The sequence below is a fragment of the Panthera leo genome, chromosome C1, assembly GCF_018350215.1.
Source record: "Panthera leo isolate Ple1 chromosome C1, P.leo_Ple1_pat1.1, whole genome shotgun sequence".
Classification (NCBI taxonomy): Eukaryota; Metazoa; Chordata; class Mammalia; order Carnivora; family Felidae; genus Panthera; species Panthera leo.
This window is the reverse complement of record NC_056686.1, coordinates 82,612,501-82,634,673: the sequence shown is the minus strand read 5'-3', so window position 1 is coordinate 82,634,673 and position 22,173 is coordinate 82,612,501. Positions and strand designations below refer to the sequence as shown.

The following is a 22,173-nucleotide window of genomic DNA, read 5'->3' as shown; positions in this document are numbered from 1 at the left end:
AGCAAATTTGGTAGTGTTAAAAAAGCATACCTGCCATTTTGTGTTAAAATCACTTGTCTTTTTGAAACCTGGAAAGAAACCAGGGACATTTTTCTTACTAATGTTCATATTATCTATATCTTTAGGCTTTAAAGACCAAACTAAGATTAACCAGCAGTTGCAAAAATGTTGACTTCTCTGAAAGTATTTTGTACATTTTACCTGAAAATAAATAAATAGCCCATCCTCAAACCTAGTTATATATTTTATGACAATAAAGATACTTATACATATATTAAAAATTCCAGGACTATTGTTTTTGACTAAGGACAGTGAACAGCCATTTTAATAAAGACCACACCACCCAACATTTTTACCAGTGGAACTTGTGGAAGTCATAAGTAGGATTGGGGCCATTATTTGACTTAAAAGTTTTCCAGTGAGAGTCAAACATCAGTAATAAATAGCAGTGGATATATATGGCTATTATTCCAAGAGAGATTTTTTTTTTTAATTTTACATATTGTGTCTCTTAAAATATTTTGTTAATCTCATTCATGTCCAGGTTGTGAGCATGTTTGTCAGTTTATCTGTGTATCTATAGTAGTATGACTAATTATCTCTACATGCATTTATCATTAAGTAAACCTCACAGGAGACAGCAAGATTGTTTATTTAAGCAGTGTAATACTAAGGATAGTAGATAGCTCTAGAACACAGGATTACTTTGCCAGAATGGTACTATTTATTAAGCTATGATAACGCTAATGTTCCTCTTTGATGTATAGCATGTGTGACTTCAGCTGAACTTGTAGAGAGCCTTAAGGATGTTTCATTGAACATTTAGTATGGCAGCCAGCCAGAATACATTTAGCCTAAGCCCAGATGACGGGCTGGTAATGAGGTAGTGATTGATGACCACAGCTTCCTTATGAAAACCTGCTTGATATGCTGGGGGGGAAATGCATTGCCAGCTCTTTTCATTCCCTCCCTGTTATATTAGTTATTTTTACTGTGGAAGAAGTTACATGGGCTTGTGCTTACGCACTCTTGGCATCACTTTTAGGTTACAACTGACTGGCAATATAGAATTTTAGAAGTCCCAACCCCGTGGCTATATTTATGTATAATTCAAATCTCATTTTCAAAGGAGTCTTTAAAAATAATTTTTAAAAACTCTAACCGTGTTATCCATAAAATGCTCTAATACTCTTATTTTGCATCTTTTTAATGTTATGGTTTTTCTGGCTCTTTTATCCCCTGTGTTATAAAGATCGCTTCACAAATTTCTCTTCTTACTCTCATAACTTTAAAGAGCAGACATTTGTCCAAAACTGCAAAATCTATTTCAAGAAAATCCTGTTTTCAGTTCTTCTTACCTTTTAGTGTTTGGTGTATGTGTGCCCTTTTTCTTGAACAAAACATAGAAAAAATATTAATTTGTGTCTACTTTCATTCCTGAAATTCTTTTGACTTAGTTCTGAATAGAATGTTCCTTTCAAGCACCTTTTTTTTTCTGCCCATCTCTTTATTGCTTTATGCATTTGCTCTCTTACTCTTTGTCAACATAAATCATTTCTCAGATTGGTTGCACATAAGCGCTTATGATTACAAAATGCCACTTGCTAAAATGACCACTTTGGTTGCCTACTGACCTGGGACAAGGTGGAGCAAGGCCCAAGACTGACATTTCACCCTTAATAAATCTCGCTTGTTGAAATGCCAGCAACAAATAGGGTTTGCTGAGATTGACAAGAGAAAATAAACTATGCTTTGAGCTGGTTTGATTGTGGCTGGCTGAGCTTTCAATTCTGCTGGTGAGAAGAGGATGTGTGCCCTCTTGTGCCTTGCCGCTGGTACTCCTGCAGGCTTGGAGAGACCAGGAGAATGCCCCAGACTCCCGGAACCCAATCCCATCATTGGAGTGTCTCAGACAATGATAGTTTGAAGCTACTGGGGAATTCTTCTGGGATCACCATAACCCCCATTAGGTGTTGTATCAGCTAAATGAGAATTGGTAAGCTGTGCTCCGAGGCCTGTTACATACTTAATTTTGGGGGGGCTGTCTCAACCACCTCTATTTCTTCAATTATTTCAGTTGTTAGAGAACCTAGAATGAAACACATTGAAACAACAGGAGTATTAGTGTTCCATTGAGGTTGGGCTTATTTCCTGAAGGTTTTGACCATACTGCATATTGACAGGCTTTGTAAAGGGCAGGAAGTTGTAGAACCACTGTAATTCTTTACTTTGCTCCCATCGAAAAAACAGTAGCAAAATCAGTGTTGTACCAAAGTGGAAGGCTTATGCCTTCCTATTATAGACCTTATCTTTTATTAATAAGTTGCTTACCACTATTACCACCAAACCATACTTTCTTACTGGAGATAAAGAAACTTGTTATTTACTGGGGAAAGTTTCTGGTAGCAAAAACTTGACCTGAAATGAATTATTTACAAGTTTAGAAGAAAGACTTGCTAAGTCAATGCTACAGCTGAGAAATAAGCCAACACTTTCTCCAAAACAGCTTGAAGCTGACAAAACACTAAGCTCCAAGGTCCTAGAGAAGCAGCAGTTCAGGGTCTTGTTAGCTTCGAGCTGCAGGAGAGACAATTCTGGCAGAATGCTCAGAGGAAGGAGTGAGCCCCCCAAGAGGAGCATGTGAAGAGAGCTAGAAATAGAATGACTGAGAAGTCATGGAGAAATAGAGCAGCACCAAATTAGACACATAAGAGATGGTAAGGCATATAAAGTATTTGAAGGAACAAGAAGTAAATAAGGAAACAACAAAAGTAAATGGTCAAAGAGGGAAAATGGGAAACGGAATGAAACAAAACTGTGGAGAATCTGAGAACAAACTATTTTTTTAATATTAAGTAAATATAAGGACATTACATTTGTTTTACATTTGTAGCATATTTGTCTTATTTTATTCACTTTTCACAGCCCTAGGATATAGGTTTAATTATCCCCATTTTACAGGTGAATAAAAATTTAAAAGATTTGTAGAAATCATAGTGTCTAGATCCTAATTTCTAAAACCATTCATAGAATTTGCTGAATATATTCATCCAGGGCAAGGATTGCTAACATTTTAAATAAACTTTTGTCTTTTCAGGGGAATGGGGCACTATTTTAAATAGGATTAGCAGAAATGGCCTCTCTGAGGACAGTCATTTGAGTAATTGAATTATGTGAGGGTGGCAGTCATGCTGGCTTTATTGCATTTGGTAAAATATGGCTGTATCAAAATGAAGTACAGGGAGAGTATGAGATGACAGTGGAAAGGCAGGATGTGCCAAAAGAACTAATGCTTCCTTGAGCAGCCTTCAAACTATGAATGATGCCCCCATAAGTGCCCCAGTTACCTTACCTCTGGGGGGCTCTGAGGCATGTGTCCTCCATTGACTCCCAGAATCCCTAGGAGGTCTGAGCTCATTACTCATGTTGTTAACTTGTTTCTAAACACTCTTTGCTTTCTTCCCTTCCCTGTCTCATGTCCTCATTTCTAAAATGGTGGTTTCCTGGAATCTTCTCCCAAGTAGACTACTTGCAGTGGATTTCTTGTCTCAGGCTCTGCTTCTAGGAGATCCCAAACTGAGACAGTGATAGCAATGTAAGTGGTAAGAACTTGTCAGATCCAGTATGGAATTCAGAGGTGGGGCTGATAACATTATTGCTAGATGAGTTATGGGGTGGGAGGAAAACAGAACATTAAGTATATCAATGATTTGCTCTTTTTTTAAAAAAGATAACCATTAACTTAAAAGGGATGTTACAGGGGCAACTGGGTGGCTCAGTTGGTTAAGCATCTGACTTTGGCTCGGGTCATGATCTCACAGCTTGTGAGTTCAAGCTCCGCATCTGGCTCTGTGCTGACAGCTCGGAGCCTGGGGCCTGCTTTGGATTCTGTGTCTCCGTCTCTCTCTCTGCCCTGTCCCTGCTCACGCTCTGTCTCTCTCTCCTTCAAAAATAAATAACCATTAAACGTTAAAAAAAAAAAAAAAAGGAACGTTATAATATGTAATGTGTGTGAGAGCGTACTAATCTCCAGTCACTCTTCTAATCCTATTCGCATATTAAGCCCAAAGAATAATACCTATATCCACATCATTGTGATTCCCAGTTGAAAATTCATTCCTGGTCTTCCAGATAGGCTGGGATTTGAACCCAGGTGTCTAGTTTCAAAGTCTGAGCACAAAACGACTATGGTCTTTTGCACAGACAGTACTTGAGCCTTAAAACAGCTCAAGTAAAACAGATTTACTAAGTCTCTTTGCATACAATGAAATGATAGTTCAGAATTTTTCTTCTTCTAAGCTTTTTTCCCCCGAACCTAAAGCATTTTGTAAGTCTAAGTAGGATTTGGCTTTCATTTCACAAATCATAGCCCTTCTCATTTCATAAAAATTATGAAGAGGTATTATTATTATCATTATTGTTATTATTGGCAAAATTTCTAAGTGGTACTGCATTTCCTATAATTAACTGTTATTTGATACAATTGTTTGAGAATATTGCTATGTGCTTGATTACAGGACCTAAAACAGCAGGCAAAACATATATGATGCCAAAGGCATTTTCTCTTATTAGTTGCTGATTTTCAAATGACACTTTATTAATGTCTGAGAATGTTTTCTCTTTGGCATACACAATGAGAATCACTGTGTTTACTGGCTGATATATAGGGATGGAATAGGCATTACTCAAGGTTTTAGTTGCTTTAAAATGAACATATAGGGAGGAGTGATGAGTATGTGCAGGGAGTAAGCTAAAGGAGAATGTGGAAATAGGTTCTTTTATTTTGTGCCATTTATTTAGTTTTAGTTTTAGTTTTAGTTTTAGTTCGAGAGAGAGAGAGTGTATGTGTGTGTGCATGAGTGGGGAAAGGGCAAAGAGAGAAGGAGAGAAAATTCTAAGCCAGCGCAGAGCCTGAGGCAGGGCTTGAACTCCTGAACCGTGGGATCATGCCCTGTGCTAAAATCAAGAGTAGGTTGCTTAACCAACTGAGCCACCCAGGTGTCCCTATTTTTATTATTTTTTTAAGTTTATTTATTTAGAGAGAGACAGAGAGCACTAGTTGGGGAGGAGCAGAGAGACAGGGAGAGACAGAATCTGAAGCAGGCTCTGTGCTGACATGAGCTGTCGTGAACTCATGACCTGGGCCGAAACCAACTGGGCTTAACTGACTAAGCCACCCGGGCACCCCTAGAAATAGGTTCTTAAGGCAAAAGCCCACCTGGACCTGGAGTATAGATGTGTATTAGGATTGCTGGGGTAGTCAGATGGGTAAACCCAGGAAATAAGATGTCATGGATATTTGGTCCATGAAAGTGACCAAGGTTTCAAGACTCTTTCTTTCCTTTTCCTTCCACATCCAGGCAGTTTTCATATCCATAGGCAGAATGGTTTACTTCTAAATGGCTCTGAAATGGGTCTCTTTCTTTTCATTCCTTAATCCAGGTATTTGTCTCTTGGCTGCTAGGTAGTTACAACTCCACTTGCAAAAAGATTTTTCAGGTTAGCATTTGAAATCTTTAGCATAGCTTAAAAGGCTCTCTATAATTTTGCTTTCTTGAATCTAATAGTACTGTAATTAAAATTATATATTTGATTTTATTTTTAAGTATGTATGTATGTATGTATGTATTTATTTAGAGAGGACAAGTGGGGGAAGGGCAGAGAGAGGAAGAGAGAGAAAATCCCAAGCAGGCTCCACACTGATAGCAAGGATCCTGATGTGAGGCTTGGACTCAGAAACTGTGAGATCATGACCTGAGCCAAAGTTGGATGCTTAACCGACTGAGCCACCTAGGTGCCCCTATAATAATATATTCTATTTGCATATATTATTTACACTATGTATATACATGAAGTATGTTTTTATAATATAATGCTATTAGCAATGACATGTCAGATGATAAACTGTTGATAATATTCAATCCCCCTAGGTCATCCAAGGTAGAAAAGTGTTCCAAGATATACTACTAGAGAGTAGGGAATGAGTATGAGTGTTATTCAGAGCAGGATTTTCTATCCAAGGCAAGGTGGGCTTTAGGGGAACTTACAAAGTATTTGGTCCTGTAGTAGACAAAAGCATAAGTGGGTAAGATAGAGGCACCCAAGTGCAGTGTCATAACTAGGAAGTCAAAAGAAGCATAACTTCTTTGGTACCCAGAAATGAGAAATTGAAGAGCAGGAGGGAGATGAGAGAAAATGACTGAAGCAATGTGAGTTGCCACAGGCTGGATCCTCATGCTCTCAGTTCACTTTAGAACAGGAGTAATTAGGCAGGTAACAGCAATTGACTTACTTGGAAGAAATAATTGACACTTTATGTTTCTAGAAGTGGTGATGTTTATTAAACTATTGTTGTTAAATTTATGTATAAAAGTGTCATTAATCCTGAAAGAATTATGTTGGAAATTAAAGCATGTAGGCTTTAAATCCAAATCCTGAATCTGCCACTTAGTAAGATGTTTTACCTTGGAAAGGTGTTTCAACCCATTTAAGCTTCAGTTTCTTCATAAATAAACCAAAAATAATAATACTTTTTTACCAAGATGCTGTAGGAATTGAATATTAAGTCACCTAGAAAATACCTGGCACAGTCACGATCTTACAGTCCGTGAGTTCGAGCCCCGCGTCAGGCTCTGGGCTGATGGCTCGGAGCCTGGAGCCTGTTTCCCATTCTGTGTCTCCCTCTCTCTCTGCCCCTCCCCCGTTCGTGCTCTGTCTCTCTCTGTCCCAAAAATAAATAAAAAACGTTGAAAAAAAAAAATTTAAAAAAATTAAAAAAAAAAAAAAAAAGAAAATACCTGGCACATAATATGTATCTCAAAAGTTACAGTTCTCCGCCCCAGTCTCTCTTTTCTCTCTGTCTTTTCCTTTTGACAATTGTTAAGATAATACGGAAGGATTATATGCTAAGACTTGGCACTTTTCACCTGTAGAGTTAGGAGAATAGTAACAACAATATCAATTTAACATTGTTTTACAAGACTATTGTTTATGTTGGGAAATCTGTACCTCACATTTAGAAACTAGACCAAGTAGAAATACAAGAGAGAATATGAACCCATTTTTGGTTAGGCACAGGCTTTTGAAGGAGCTTGTAAGTCTTTGCATATTGCTTTTACTGTCCTTTGGAGTAAACAATTGTAGGCATTGGAAGTATTCACTTCCAAATTAAATTGAGATTAAGATCATCTTTAAAGCGCTAGAAGTATCTGAATATTTGTGTGAGTTTCCCCATTACTTTAATAATTGTTTTCTCATTTAAGTTATGTTGCTATCATTGACATTTAAAAATCATTACAACTTCGACTAGAGCTTAAAATGTTTTTTCCTGTTGATTTGTTTCAACACACATTAATAAAGCACCGACAATGCAAGAGACTCTGGGCTTGGCACTGTGGGAATTCATTTATTTAACAAATATTTATATCTTTTCTGCTACATTTCAGGATCACACATAGAGTGATGACTAAGAAATGGTCTCATACCTGCTTTTGTGCATCGACTAGTAGTGTAGGAGTCAAGAGGCCAAACTTTCTTATCATTGATATTTTTTAATGACCTAAAGAGAGGGTACTGGTTTATTTGTGTTGAGGGATTCATCATTTGCCATAGCATCATCTGCCACATGAACTCCATTCTTCATTTTCTCAGTTACCTTTAGTGATGTCACAGTTATCATACAAGGTTACAAAACTTCAAAACTGAGAATTGTTTTATCGCTGTTTAAGGTAGCCAGGGTTGCCTTTACATAGTTATCACAGACCACTGGCTAAAAGAACAGAAGTTCATTTTCTCACAGTTTTGGAGGCTAGGAGTCTGAGATCAAGGTGTCAGCAGTACTGGTTTCTTCTGAGGCCTCTCTCCTTAGCTTGTAGATGGCTGTCTTCTCCCTATGTCTTCACATGGTCTTTCCTCTGTGTGCCTTTGTGTCTTAATTTTCTCTTCGTACAAGGATGCTAGTTGTCATGGATTAAGGCCCAACCCAATGACGTTAACTTAACTCAGTGATCTCTTTTAAGGCCCTGTCTCCAAATATAGTCACATTCTGAGGTATTGGAAGTTAGGATTTCAACATGTGAATTTGAGGGAACACGCCTCACCCCATAACATTTATCATCCCGTATATATCATCTACATTTGTCATCATTTTATACACTTCTTTACTTCTATCATGTCAACTATTATTCTAATCCAGATGCTTAATAAACAACAGTATTTTCCCTTATAGATAGCCACACTGTATCAGAATTTCTTATTTTATTTCATCCTTCCAACTAGAATTGTCTTCCTTAATAGTTCTTTCCATTGTATTATAGCCCTGATCACAACCTCCTCAGCAAAATGCCTCTGTTGCCCAAGGCTGACTTTATGAGGTCTTGGTAACAACTGAACACTCTGGTTCCAAATTTATCTCCAGTTATTTTTTAGGGAATCATCTCCACTGTAGACTGATGTTCTTTTCACTTTCTATAATAGACCACCTTTAACAGCTTTCATTAGTCTACTTTGCTAAAGTAGCATATGCCAAATTTCTTCACTATAAAGTTTCTTCACTATAGCGTATGCCATATTCTTCAGCCTTTCTCCCACTCTTTTCAGACCTTTTCATACTCTATGGAAGGAAGGTACAGCGAGCAGACATACTTGAGGAGTGGGGAATTATGCTCCACTTCCTTGAGGGTGTAGTATCTATGTACATTACTTGGAATTATTCTGTATGGAGAGTTGTCCATTTATTTATTCATATAAGTATGGCTTCATGGGTATTTATTTTATACTTTGGATCATAACCTAATATTATCTTATTCATTTTGCTGTTCAAACTGTTCCAGCTGTGGCCATTAGGAGTTCTTTCAGTTGGCTCCTGTGTTCCTTTGATTCATCTCCATCTCTGTGTGTGTGTGTGTGTGTGTGTCTGTGTGTGTGTGTGTGTGTGTGTGTGTGTGTGTTGTAAGCACTAAATTTCTAGCACTACAAAGAAGTTTCAAACATATGGTGTATATTTCTTGTCATAGTCCTAGAATCAGCTATTTTCTTCAAGGAGCCCTGATTTCTGTTATTGGGTAATGTTATTTAAAACCAACATCTAAGAACTAAGTATACTCATTGCTACTGCAGTTGTTTCTTCTAGGATCTTTCAGCTGACAGAGTAAGGAAATACATATGTGTATACTCACCTATGTATATGTGTACTACTATAAATATTTCTAAGTATAGACATCTGTGTCTATCTTAAGCTAAACCTGAATACACACTACTGTCTCCAAGTTTAATCCATTACCACACAGATCATTCTACTCAGTTTCCCTGACAGTGAGAAACCTGACTCCCATCGTCCACTATTGATTTGTTTAGTTCCAGTGTACATATGTAGTGGTATTCAAATTAACTCATACCCCTATCCTAACCTATTATGTTTAAAATAATATATAAGTACCAGGTAGTTATTATATTGCAGTATTACTCCAAGGATCTAGAAGAATGATAAATTTATAGTAGGTCCTCAATGTTTATACTATTGATGGATTTCCAAAATAGCTAATATTTGTAGTATACTCAATCAAATTCAAATTAGGTTTGATATCCAAAAGACATCACAGCTTTTTGCAATCCTGCCATGGCCATGATTATGAATTTAGGTAGACTGATGTGTAGATGTACAAATATGTCAATCATCAGATAGTAGAGTTTAAAGTAAATACTATAGGCCTTTTAATGGGATAAAAACATCTAATTTTTCAATTTTTATATACGGCTATAATACATTTACAAGTAGGAGACTGTTTTTTAATTAAAAAATGAAAACCATAATGGAACTGAAAACTCAAAATGATTAAATGAGGGTGGAAGTATGTAGGAAGGCTAAAAAGATTGTACCTCCATAGGTTGGGACAGTGAACAATGAAAGAGCTTATACTAATATAAGTCATACAGTCTTAAACAGCATAAAAGATAATTGTGGATTTCTGATCTAATTATTAAATTATAAGTTATTTGAAGTTTAAGTGAAAGAAGCTTTGGCCAACTAAGTTTAATTATATTTTTTAATGTTTATTTATTTTTGAGAGAGAGAGAGTGGGGAGGGAGGCAAAGAGAGAGGGAGACATAGAATCCAAAGCAGGCTCCGGGCTCCAAGCTGCCAGCACAGAGCCCGATGTGGGGCACAAACTCACGGGCTGCGAGATAATGACCTGAGCCAAAGTCGGCCACTTAACTGACTGAGCCACGCAGGTGCCCCAGTTTAATTAATTTTAAGAGGGTAATATGCAAATGGTTTTCAATAATCTTGGAGATAAATATTGGCTACTAAGAAATCTAAATGTATTCTAAATGGGTAAGGAAATACCAATACACAGCAGAACTTTAAGATTCATGTCTGATGAATCCCTTGAGATAGTGATATAACCAACTCTCCCTGGAATCTGAGATCCAAGGTAATAATTCCAGAGTTCTTATGTTTTTTCCACTTGTACTAGGGGATTCTGCCAAACTGTAAAATTAAATAAAAAAGGATGGCTAAAAACAGTTCTCATAGCATTCAGCATTTTTTTTTTTTGTATTTAGAATCAGTCATGGCAATCACAGATGTTTGAATTTGATTTAACTTCCTCAAGTCTATTTTTCAACATGAGAAAAAGTTGTCAAACAGAATAGGCACAAATGCCACTGGCAATACTTCAGAAGACTTTAAGCCCGGAAAGTAATGTTACCATATTAAAAATACGTATTTTAAAAAGTTACCTCCAGATTTCCTACAAACTAAGTGAAATTAGAGACTTTGTACATGGTAAAAATATAGAAAATACCAAGACTAAGAAAGGACACCAAAACTTTTCAAAGGGGTAAGAAACGTACTGCTGAATTGTTGATGCTAGTCAGTATTACAAAAATAGAACTGATGGTTCTAACATTAACATTAGTTAGCTTCTCTTGCATTGATCAAAACATGGGTAGGCACTGAATATATGCAGTACATTTGAAAAAAAAGGAAATTATTCTTTTAGGATTCTCATGTGACAGTCTAAACAATTAAGTATAAAATTATGCTTTATTCCAATTTCATGGAAGTAGTAAACTTGTTATCTTTACATACTACCAAATGCTAAAGACAACTGAATCACACAGAACACTGTGTTTTATCCTTCAACCAGCATATCAATTTTGATCATAAACCAGTCGTTGTCAGCTTGACATAAACAAGATGCTTGAATATAACTTAGTACAAATTGTCTTAAGTATGAATGATTTTGGGGAGCATCTCTAACAATTCTAAAATAAATGAAAATGTGTTAAGACTACTCACTTAATTTTAAACCACACAAATGATTATATTTCTGTAGAACATTAGATTTTATAAATTACCAATATGTATGAAATAAAATAATAAACCTTTGTCAAAGTATGTAATACTTATAACAACCCAGTGATGTGATATATTATCCCTAGTTACAGTCTAAAGTATATCATACACAAATATAAATGAAATAAAAATGATGATAGTGCTCGCTTCGGCAGCACATATACTAAAATTGGAACGATACAGAGAAGATTAGCATGGCCCCTGCGCAAGGATGACACGCAAATTCGTGAAGCGTTCCATATTTTTGATGCAAAAATTCTTAATAAGATACTAGCAAATCGAATTCAACAGCATATAAAAAGAATTATTCACCATGATCAAGTGGGATTCATTCCTGGGATGCAGGGCTGGTTCAACATTCGCAAATCGATCAACGTGATACATCACATTAACAAAAAAAAAGAGAAGAACCATATGATCCTGTCAATCGATGCAGAAAAGGCCTTTGACAAAATCCAGCACCCTTTCTTAATAAAAACCCTTGAGAAAGTCGGGATAGAAGGAACATACTTAAAGATCATAAAGGCCATTTATGAAAAGCCCACAGCTAACATCATCCTCAACGGGGAAAAACTGAGAGCTTTTTCCCTGAGATCAGGAACACGACAGGGATGCCCACTGTCACCGCTGTTGTTCAATATAGTGCTGGAAGTTCTAGCATCAGCAATCAGACAACAAAAGGAAATCAAAGGCATCAAAATTGGCAAAGAGGAAGTCAAGCTTTCGCTTTTTGCAGATGACATGATATTATACATGGAAAATCCGATAGACTCCACCAAAAGTCTGCTAGAACTGATACATGAATTCAGCAAAGTTGCAGGATACAAAATCAATGTGCAGAAATCAGTTGCATTCTTATACACTAACAATGAAGCAACAGAAAGACAAATGAAGAAACTGATCCCATTCACAATTGCACCAAGAAGCATAAAATACCTAGGAATAAATCTAACCAAAGATGTAAAAGATCTGTATGCTGAAAACTATAGAAAGCTTATGCAGGTAATTGAAGAAGATATAAAGAAATGGAAAGACATTCCCTGCTCATCGATTGGAAGAATAAATATTGTCAAAATGTCAATACTACCCAAAGCTATCTACACATTCAATGCAATCCCAATCAAAATTGCACCAGCATTCTTCTCGAAACTAGAACAAGCAATCCTAAAATTCATCTGGAACCACAAAAGGCCCCGAATAGCCAAAGTAATTTTGAAGAAGAAGACCAAAGCAGGAGGCATCACAATCCCAGACTTTAGCCTCTACTACAAAGCTGTCATCATCAAGACAGCATGGTATTGGCATAAAAACAGACACATAGACCAATGGAATAGAATAGAAACCCCAGAACTAGACCCACAAACGTATGGCCAACGCATCTTTGACAAAGCAGGAAAGAACATCCAATGGAAAAAAGACAGTCTCTTTAACAAATGGTGCTGGGAGAACTGGACAGCAACATGCAGAAGGTTGAAACTAGACCACTTTCTCACACCATTCACAAAAATAAACTCAAAATGGATAAAGGACCTGAATGTGAGACAGGAAACCATCAAAACCCTAGAGGAGAAAGCAGGAAAAGACCTCTCTGACCTCAGCCGTAGCAATCTCTTACTCGGCACATCCCCAAAGGCAAGGGAATTAAAAGCAAAAGTGAATTACTGGGACCTTATGAAGATAAAAACCTTCTGCACAGCAAAGGAAACAACCAACAAAACTAAAAGGCAACCAACGGAATGGGAAAAGATATTTGCAAATGACACATCGGACAAAGGGCTAGTATCCAAAATCTATAAAGAGCTCATCAAACTCCACACCCGAAAAACAAATAACCCAGTGAAGAAATGGGCAGAAAACATGAATAGACACTTCTCTAAAGAAGACATCCGGATGGCCAACAGGCACATGAAAAGATGCTCAACGTCGCTCCTTCTCAGGGAAATACAAATCAAAACCACACTCAGATACCACCTCACGCCAGTCAGAGTGGCCAAAATGAAGAAATCAGGAGACTATAGATGCTGGAGAGGATGTGGAGAAACAGGAACCCTCTTGCACTGTTGGTGGGAATGCAAATTGGTGCAGCCGCTCTGGAAAGCAGTGTGGAGGTTCCTCAGAAAATTAAAAATAGACCTACCCTATGACCCAGCAATAGCACTGCTAGGAATTTATCCAAGGGATACAGGAGTACTGATGCATAGGGGCACCTGTACCCCAATGTTTATAGCGGCACTCTCAACAATAGCCAAATTATGGAAAGAGCCTAAATGTCCATCAACTGATGAATGGATAAAGAAATTGTGGTTTATATACACAATGGAATACTACGTGGCAATGAGAAAAAATGAAATATGGCCTTTTGTAGCAACATGGATGGAACTGGAGAGTGTGATGCTAAGTGAAATAAGCCATACAGAGAAAGACAGATACCATATGGTTTCACTCTTATGTGGATCCTGAGAAACATAACAGAAACCCATGGGGGAGGGGAAGGAAAAAAAAAAAAAAAAAAAAAAAAAAGAGGTTAGAGTGAGAGAGAGCCAAAGCATAAGAGACTGTTAAAAACTGAGAACAAACTGAGGGTTGATGGGGGGTGGGAGGGAGGGCAGGGTGGGTGATGGGTATTGAGGAGGGCACCTTTTGGGATGAGCACTGGGTGTTGTATGGAAACCAATTTGACAGTAAATTTCATATATTAAAAAATAAAAAAAATAAAAAAAAATAATGATGATAAAAACATCTTCATGGAGAATATTTGCTAGTATTGCAAAACTGAGATACAGAACTACATCATCTGATGTTTCCAGTCCATTGTTATTTCTTCTATGTTGCACTGCCTTATGATTTGATCTGGCTTATTGACAAAACCTAAGTGTAGGTCTATAAGCAAGGAATCCTGTGCCAGGCTGAGCTGTGCTCCTCACAGTGATGGTGCCGTAGTTGAAAGCGGTGGTTCTGAAGCTTGACCATCTACATTCAAATCTTATATTTCTGAAGCATATGGCTACCTGGGTTCAATTTTCTATAGTAGTACCACTGGTAGTATAGCCATAGATTGGTGCCAGTCCCTGAACTGGTTGTCACTATTCCTAGTGACATAAGCCCACACACTAAGAGTAAGTGTTTAGAAACCTTTATAGCAACTTGACAGAGTAATTTCATGTCTGATGAATCAAATAATAAAATATCAGGGCATGTATTTTATATGTATGCTTGCTTTTTTTTCAATTCATTGTTCTAGTAATTGAGTTTTACATAAATATCTTTTGAAATGGATTGGAATTGAAGAAGAATGTCTCTTACCACGGAGAGTTTGAGAAACACTGATTTAGAATAGTGCTAAGACAATGCTTTAATTTCCTCATCAGGAAAATGGGATAGAAAGTAGAACAGGATAATGACATTTATACCATTCAAATGATAGCATTCCAAAGGGTCAGCTATACCATTTCAAAAATTCTTTTTCTATATACTTACTTGTTTGTTTGTTTTTTATGTAGTTATCAGACCTTTGACAGGTCTTACCATGGTATGTATGACTTATGTTTCAGGTGGACCAAGCAGCAATCTGAGAGAGTTTTTCAAGAGAAGGCATCTTGAGACTTTTTCTTTCTTTTCATACAGTTTATTCTTACCTCAAGATTTAATAGTGCTTTCCAAACTTTAATCACCAGGAGCTCTGCTTCCAGACGTAACTCAGTGGGTATGGTATTGGGGTCTGAGGTTTTGCATTTCTCAGTATCTCCTGCATGATGCAGATGCTGCAGAGAAGCGAGGGTTTTACAGGCCTTTTTTTCTCAGGTACATCCTCTCACCTAGTGCCTGGCAGCAGAAACACTCAAAGAAAATCTTCCTGCCAATACTCTGTAGTTTTCCCGAGGTCACAGGACACATTTTATCCTCAGCCTAGCCTTTTCTTCAATAATGGTATTTTTCAGTGGTCATGGAGATAGCCCAAAGCCAAGGATCCTGCCTGCAAAGCTAAGGGTCTAAGAAATCCACTGTAAACCTAACTTCAATTAAACTAAGGGTTTTTTGTTTTTTGGGTTTTTTTTTTTTTTGTTTTTAATGCTAACTTACAAATGTGATAAGTTGATTGGTCTGATACAATCATGATTACCTTAGTTGTCTATCATCCTGGCAAAACTATAATTGCCTAAAGTCATTAGCCCATTGCCAATTAACTTTATTTTAGTATGGATTGGTTTAGTGTTCTTCAATAACGTAGTTTCCAAAACTGACTTCTTTGGAGTCTTGGTCTTGTGGTTCTGGTGAAGAAAATGTGGTGTTTTAAACTTGTACACTGTCTGATTTTTTTTCTTCATTCCTAAATCCCATATTAATATGTATGAATTGGGTCTTTGGACCATTTATGAAAGGAAGGAAGGAGGGAAAAGAAGGTAGAGGATGGAAGGAGGGAAAGGAAGGAAGGAAGGAAGGAAGGAAGGAAGGAAGAGGGAAGAAAAAGGATGAGAGACAGAGAGGAAGAAGGAAGAAAGACTACTTTCATAGCCTTAACTTGAAAACAAATCTCTGCTTTAATAAACTTTGGAATTTTTTTTTAAGTTTTTTTTGTTGTTGTTGTTGTTTTTTTGAGAGAGAGGGTGAGAGAGCGTGTGCATGTGCACATGAGCCTGGGAGGGGCAGAGGGAGGGAGAGAATCTTAAGCAGGCTCCGTGCCCAGCATGGGAGCCTATAGTAGGGCTCCATCTCATGTTCTGGAGATAATGACCTGAGCTGAAATCAAGAGTCGGGCCCTAAACCAACTTAACCACCCAAGCATCCCAAAACTTAGGAATTTTAATGCAACAGTAGAATATTCATTCTTTGGGCTTTCTTTTTGTCCATAGCATTACAAATTGAAATGAAAAATTATAATTATTATTTAGCATTGTTCAAATCATTCACCTAAGTTATATACATATGTATTATTCCTTTTTTGTGTGTATGAATTAGTTCTCTACTAACTTTGTCTTCAGTGACCTAAGCACTCAAGTAACTTGAGCTGATATGCAGGTAGATACAGTTATTCATATTTGTGATTCATCGATTTATAATATTACCATGCTTGGAAACTTTTATTTTAGGACAACATTCAAGTTGTTTGTATGAATAAGTAAGTGAATAATAGATAAGTATCCATCATCTCTTTATTGTCCATGGTAATCCTATCTTGTTTCAAAAAGATAATATTTTGAATAAGAATTTTCTTCTTAGAATAATTTTCAACATCATTATCATTATCATTTTAATATCACTATCATTATCATTACATTTTGATCCTTGGATATTAAAAAGAAAAAAAAAGAGGATGATTCATTCACATATGTAGGAACCTTTCTTTTATGATGGTGAGAAAAATTGGAAAATGAGAAAATAGCTAAATTTACCAGTTCTACATTGGGATAATATTGATTGACTACCTACCTTGTCCTAGGCAGAAAGAATATAGAGAAAAGAGCAGGGACTTGGCTTACAGAATTTACAGATTAAAAAATAAGAGATTAATTAGAGTGCAGTGTAAAGACTGATATACTGGAACACCAGATATAATAATAAAGGGAAGAACACAGAGTAGGAATCTGATATTTCAGTTTGGGGTAGGGGAGTTGATTTATCTCAGAGGAGTTGATTTATCATTTGCTTCTTAAAGGCAAGTTAAGAGATAGCCAGGCAAAGGAGGAAGGAGGGCCATTCCAGAGAGGGAATCTGGTATTTGGGGCACTATACAGTAAAATTCAAATTGGTCTATCAGAAGTGAAGTGTAAGTGTTAAAAGAATGACAGAGAGAAGACTTGAGTTCAGATAACAAAGAGCCTTATGTTCATTCCATGCTAAGGAGTTCAACGCTTGGGAGTCCCTGATCAGTGATAATGGTGAATTTCCCATTTCAGAAAAATGTCTCTGCAGGTATGGTGGGAGGAATGATTCTAGATATTCCAAAAGCAGGAAGATCATTTTGCAAGGGTATTTTTGTCAACCAGGATAGAAATGATAAGGTCTTGAACTGTGGTAGTGAGATTAACAATGTTAACTTTAGAAATTAAGTGAAAAGAATAGAAATTTTGTGATTTGGTGGGAATTAGGTTTGATGAAGAAGGAGATGTGTAGATGGATGATTCCTAGTTTTCTACTTATCTGATAAGCTGAATAGTTGGTGTGTATGTCACCCTAAACATTTTTTTTTCTTATATGAAGGCCAGATTCAATTCAGCAGTGGTCACCATAGAGTCTCAGCACTCAGCACAGTATCTGGCTCATAGTAGATGCTCTATAAATATATTTTGAATGAATGATAATCTTACTATTCATAAAAAAGGAAATGTAAGATCAAGAGTACATTTAGGAAGGAAGACAATGGGTAAAATTTTGGACATGTTGAATCTGATGTGTTCCCAGCTGGTGGGAAATGTTCAGTAAGTAGTTGGATTGTTTGGGTATATGGATTTATAAAATAAAAAGTTTAACAGGAACCATGGCTTAGTCATTTTTATTTAAATCTACCAGAGCAGTATTATATAAGTCTCTAAATGTATGTTAACTTGAATCATAGTAAGCAGCAATATTCAAATAGTATTTCAGAATTTGGCAATCTAACCTAGCTGGTTTAGGCATATGCGAAAAATGAGAAATGGCTGTATATTTTTAGAAACCTGGAATCTTAACCATTTATTCATTAATGGACATTCAAGGTGTTTCCATATATTGTCTATTGTGAATAATGCTACAATGAACATGAGGATGGAGATATTTCTTCATGATAATGATTTCATTTTTGTTGGATATATACCTAGAAGTGAGATTGCTAGATCATATGTAGTTCTTTTTTTTTTAGGAACCTCCATACTGTTTTACATAATGGCTATATCAATTTACATTGGTATTAGTAGCATGCAAGGATTACCAAAGAAAATGTTATATATTATATATAATAGAATATTATTCAGCCATAAAAAAGAAGGAGATCCTTTCATTTGCAACAACATGGATGAGCCTGAGGGACATTATGTTAAGTCAAATAAGCCAGACACAGAAAGACAAATACTGTATGATTTTACTTATACAGATCTTCCTTGACTTATGATGGGGTTATATCCAAACAGACTCATCATAAGTTGAAAATACTGTTAAGTAAAAATTGCATTTAATACATCTAACCTACTGAACATCATGGTTTAGCCTAGCCTACCTTAAACACGCTCACAACACTTACATTACCCTGCATTTGGGCAATATATTGCCCAAATTATATAACATACAATTATATAATTATAATTTAATAATATTAAAATTATTATAATTTTATAATAAAGTGTTGGATATCTCATGTAATTTACTGAATACCTTACTGAAAGTGAAAAACAGAATGGCTATATGGGTATAGAATGATTGTAAGTATATCAGTTTTTACCCTTGTGTTCTTGTGGCTGACTGGGAGCTGTGGGCTGCTGCCCAGTATCATGAAAGAGTATCATACAGCATATCACTAGCCTAGGAGAAAACAACAATAACAATGAAATTCAAAATTTGAAGTGCAGTTTCTACTGAAGGCATATCACTTTTGGAATATTGTAAAGTGGAAAAATTCTAAGTTGAAGCGTTGTAAGTCAGGGACCGCCTGTATGTGGAATCCAAAAAAAGTCGAACTCCTAGAACCAGAGAGTAGCAAGTGATTACTAGGGGTAGGGGAAATGGGGAGATATTGATCAAAGAGTACAAACCTTCAGTTATAGGATGAATGAGTTCTGGGAAACTAATGTATAGCTTGGTGTTTATAATTAGTAATAATGTATACCTGAAATTTGCTAAGGCAGTAGGTAAGTGTGCTTACCACACACACACAGAAGGTGACTATGTATAGTGATGGTTATGTTGAGCAACTTGACTATGGTAATCATTTCACAGAATAATATGTATAGTAAATAATCACATTGTACACATGAAATATATGAAATTTTTTATTTGTCACTAATATCTCAATAAAGCTGGGGAAAATAAGTAAATCAAAGCCTGCTTAAAAATATATAATGAGGTAGAAATGAGAGGCAGTTCTGATTGTGGAAACCTTTGAGGGGAACACTTACTTGCATTTACCAGTGTATTCAAGGATATAGTAAAGGATACAGATCAGCAGTAAGATGAAGAGATACATAGGACAAAGTCCCAAGTGCAGGAGCTTCTGTCTCCGTGGACTTGAGGTATACCACCATCTTGGTATGTGGATGTGGTCACCTACTCTGTGAAGTTGGGATGTATCACAATCCTGGTATGTGGATGCATTCACCCACCTAGAAGCTCTCTGTGTCTTTGGGATTTTTGTCTCTGTATCTTTTAATCTATTAATTCCTGTGTCTATTAATCTAATGGATCCCTGTATCTGTTAATCCCTGTATCATTGGGATTTTAATGAAGGCTTCATCATGTAGCCATGATGGATTATTAACTCCATTTTTAGCCCTTCTCCTTTCTCAAGAGAATGGGGGGCAAGGCTGAAAATTCCAACCTTCTAATCATGGTTTGGTCTTTCTGGTGACCAGCCTCCATCCAGGAGCCCACCTAGAATTATCTCATTAAAACAAAAGACACTAATATCACTGAGGAAATTACAAGGGTTTTAGGAGCCAAAGACTAAGCATTAGTACAAAAGATGCTCCTAGTTCTGTTATCATAGGAAATTACAAGTTTCTGTGTTTGATTTAACTCAGTCATATACACAGAGAAAACCATCTCGCTGTGTTCAAATGTAAAATACTATAATATCTACCTTAGTGACTGTTGAGCTACTGGAAATATAGAATAAATGTACTTAGATTATCTGGCAGAAACACTGATGTTAGAGTAATTCCTCTAGATCCAAGCCTCTATCCCTCCTAATTCCCTAACACTTTACTCACACCTTTGTAATTTTCTTTTTTTGTCAATAAAATCTCCTGGAGGTATCCCAATTTAAGTATGAAATCTGTTTCTTGTTTGATACATCTTATTATAAAACTTTGTAAATTTTTCGATCTTAAAGATTTGGCTCATTTAAAAACACTTATTAAGTTCTAAATCACTGTGTCTGGTACCATGAGTGGAACTATGTAGGTGCTGTATAAAATTTCCATTTGTCTGTTATTTGAATATCAACCCCATGAGAGATAATAAGTAAGATCTAGCCCTCTCTGGCTCTTCATGAGACAGAAAGAGAAAAGGATTACCTAGTAACTAAAATTCAAAGACAATTATTATGTTGTATGTATACACAAATAATGTAGTGTAGCTACCTCTTTTATGGTGCTTTTAGTTCCTGGCTTTGTGATATTATCCTTTGTATGTTCAAAGAATCTAGTTTCTTTCTCTTTCCTACACTTGTTCCTTTACTCAATAGTGGTGTTTATTGACATGTAATGATACCCATTGTTGCTTATTATCACATTTCTGTATCATGTCTTTTGTGCATAAAATTCATTCACTGCATGTGTTTATGTTCATACCCTGACTCTTTCTAGTTGCAATTTTAATTAGTAGATACATATTAGATAAATGGACAGATTTAGTCATATATTGGCATTTAGGCATATCATCATGTCTTCTCCTTTGTTCTCTATTGCTTTCCCACCCACCTCCAATATCATGGGATCTCTCCTCCTCCAGCTGACTCATCCCTTACCTTGATCTGCTACACAGTGAGAAACATTGATCATATTTGTCTTAGGTTATTCAGATTTCTAGATATAGAATCTAAATGCTGTCTTATCTTTTTGTGATTGAAACTACCTAATAGCTTATGTAAAACAGGTGATGAGCATTGTGTTAGCAGAAGATGAATAATTATAAAGGATTTATTCAAGATTTTAGTGATATGCCTACTCTTTCCTAATCATTTTCAGAGAGGTTTGATTGATTTCTCTAAGCACACTGAACCAGAAGTTTGTCTCTTTGAATTACCAAGACATAAAATATTTTTTCTTAGGAAAGAGAGTTTTCAGACTTAAAGTCTATCAACTATTGACAACTGAAATCATGCTTTGATTGTGCAAATAGGCTTTACATTAAATTAGTGTTCTCCACAAGAGAACAGTCCCTATAATATCAGTGCTTCTTAATAAATATTTATTGAAGGGAGGGAGGAATCAAAGGGAGAAGGAAAAAAGGAGGGGGAGAGGGAGGGAGAGAGGAAAAATATCTGTCTAACTTGGCTTCAACCTTTTGATTTTAACATTTCACATTTTAAAGTAGCACTGGAAATCTGATTCATAACATTCACTAGATTGTTCAATATTCTACATTAATCAATAAGAATGTGTCAAAATTGGATACAAAACTCTTAATGGAAAAACATTCATATAGTGTTGTCTTGCTTTTGATTGTCTCAGTATTTCAGAGAAGTACATGCTCACAGAAGGGTAGCTGGAGGTTAATTGCAACCTTGTTTAGCACTGGGGGTGGGTGGATGGTGGTGTGTAGAAGAAAAATACCCTATTGACATCGCATGATTTGTCCTGGGGTTTTGGAAGATGTTTTCCATATAGCCATTAAAGTTAAAATTAAAGATATATTAAAGCCAAAATTAAAGATATAAATTGCTGCTTAATAAATGATATACATTTTATAATTTCATTAAGGTTGCTACCTTCCTTAATTTTTGTAGACCATGAGGTTTTCAGAGAGGTGCATATTAACTGCAGAGATAATAATGTTTCTATATGTTAATAATTTTAAATGAAAAACACTTGAGCTATTTTCCAGCCACATGGGAGGAATCATTTACATCCTTAAAGGCTTATTTTACCATTAACCCCTTCATTTGAGTAGAGTGGATAGCCATATGT

At 36.2% G+C, this 22,173-nt stretch overlaps 1 protein-coding gene and 1 non-coding gene across 5 annotated transcripts in view; both read left to right on the top strand.

Moving 5' to 3' along the window:
- DPYD (dihydropyrimidine dehydrogenase) overlaps positions 1 to 22,173 on the top strand; it is an 858,821-nt gene that overhangs the window by 342,214 nt on the left and 494,434 nt on the right. The gene's annotated exons all lie outside the window — the stretch shown is intronic.
- Positions 11,499 to 11,605, top strand: LOC122228903. The gene has a single exon (XR_006206791.1). It is a non-coding gene; the product is annotated as a U6 spliceosomal RNA (small nuclear RNA).